This window comes from Nicotiana tabacum, chromosome 7 (genome assembly GCF_000715075.1).
Source record: "Nicotiana tabacum cultivar K326 chromosome 7, ASM71507v2, whole genome shotgun sequence".
NCBI lineage: Eukaryota > Viridiplantae > Streptophyta > Magnoliopsida > Solanales > Solanaceae > Nicotiana > Nicotiana tabacum.
This window is the reverse complement of record NC_134086.1, coordinates 167,473,648-167,475,809: the sequence shown is the minus strand read 5'-3', so window position 1 is coordinate 167,475,809 and position 2,162 is coordinate 167,473,648.

Below are 2,162 nucleotides of genomic sequence, written 5' to 3'. Positions count from 1 at the left end.
ATATTTTTACCTTAGTAGCCAGGAGTAAGAGGGTTTTGGTGAACCCTAAAGATGACAAGGACCGTGACTGGTATGCCTGGTTTATTGCTACCCCCACTGTTGGCTTAGTGAGTGAGGATAACGTTCTCTTCCCTGAGAAGTGGAATTTTGCACGTAAGTCTTTTATCCTTCTCGTGCCTTTTTTCTTCAAGTTTACCAACTTCTCTAATTCCCCCCCCCCCTTTTTAGCAACCATGGGAGTGGTGGAGGATATTCCCAATTTTCGTGGTTGGGTAGATAAATTGCTGAAGACCACACCAATAGATAGTAAGTCTTGGAAAACACTTTCTAACCGTTACGGTTGGAAAGTAAAGACTCATGGTAAGAGTTTTTATTTCATATTTGACGCATGTATATATTTTTATTTTATTTCATCTTTCACGCATATATATTTCTTTATTGCTCTAACTCACATCCTTCTTTTTATCAGGATTTGCTATTCGAGGAGTTACTGCTGAAGCGGTTGCAGCCTCTCGCGTCTTTTCGAGAACTCGTACTCCTTCGGGGACCCGTATCTCTTTAGAAAGAGTCCGAGAAATAGTCTTGGGTTCTTCTTCAGCGAAAAGGAAAGTTGTTGAAGAGAAAGACTCTAAAGAAGAGGAAGATGGGGGCTCCATGGTGACGAGACCACGAGCTAGGAGATGCATTGTCTCTGATGACGAAGCTGAAGTTTCCCCTCGTCTTTCTGTTCTCTTACCGAACTTGTTGAAACCCCAATAATAATTCCTGACGATGACGTCACTCCTCATGATACCCGTGAATCTATTGATCAACTTTTCATCAGTGATTTTGGTAGTGGAAGTTTAGGGCATGTTTTAGATGAAATACTCTTATCTTCTTTTTCAACTCCCGTGCCTGTGATTCGTTCCTTACCAGGACCAGTCGTTTTTGTTCCTTCTTCTAGTGTTTTCACTTCTTCTACCGCTCCTTCTTTGATAATTCCTACTCCTATTGTTCATCATACGGAAATGGGATCTTTAAGTAGAAATGCCGCTATGAGGAGGGTAATCATTGAAGTTCTTGCTGATAGCAGCCTTTTAAGGAAGTCAGGTCAGGCAGATGTATGGCTGGAACCTTTAATTGGCCCAATTGAATAAGCAAAGCTGGAGAGCCATAGTTCCCTAACTCTAATGAATGATATCGTGCATGCCACTTTGAAAGTATTTTCCTTATCTCCCTTCTTTACTTTGTAAAAAAAATTAAAAATTTTTTATCTTTGGGATTTTTATTTCCCTTCCTTTTTTTTAGGCCAATCTTATCGGCACAGAAATGATGAACAGGATCCCCCTCTTGGAGAAGGTAGCATATGATTCTCAGTTGGAGGCGATCAATTGGAAGGAACAATTTGAGAGTGCACAAATTGATATGGAAGATTTACAAGAAAGCAAGAGTACCTTAGAGCAGCAGGTGCGGGCTTTAACTTCATAGTTAGTGGTTGTAAAAGCTTCCTCAAGCCAAGCAGAAAAAGACAAAGAATGTCTCGAATCCTCCTTCTCAGAGCAACTATCTAAGGCCAGTGAAGAGAACAGAGAGTTGAAGGCTCTTTTGAGTCAAAAAGAAGTTTACGTTGGGGAGCTCGTGCAAAGCTTAACTCAAGCACAAGAAGTCTTTCGAGTTTCTGTTGATAAGGTGCGTGCTTTAGAGAGCTCCCATGCCTCTCTTCAAGCTTCTTATAACTCTACCTTGGCTGAAAATGAAGAGCTAAAGAATGTGATTGCTGATTGGGAAAAGGATTATGAGATCCCTGAAGAAAAATCTGTTGTTGATGTAAGTTGGGCATTTTTGAATTCACGTTGTGATACCCTAATTGAAGTTGGCCAAGAAAACTTTAACCTGGAGTCGGAGTTAGCTAAGATCAATGAGACCATTGAAAAAGCTCAGCAAACCCAGGACTTCCCTTCTCCCGTGGTTGAAACTCCCGTGAATGTTGAAGCTGATACAGGTATCCCAACTCTTTCAAGCCCAATCGTGCTTGTTGCTGCAAGCCAAGTTGAAACCGCATCTGTTAATGCATCTGCCCAAATTGAGCCCGCTGCTAGTGATGCTCTTGCTTCAGTTCCACAAACCTCTCAGTGACAAGTTTTAATCATTTGAATGATTTTGTTTTTGTTTTTATTTTGGAA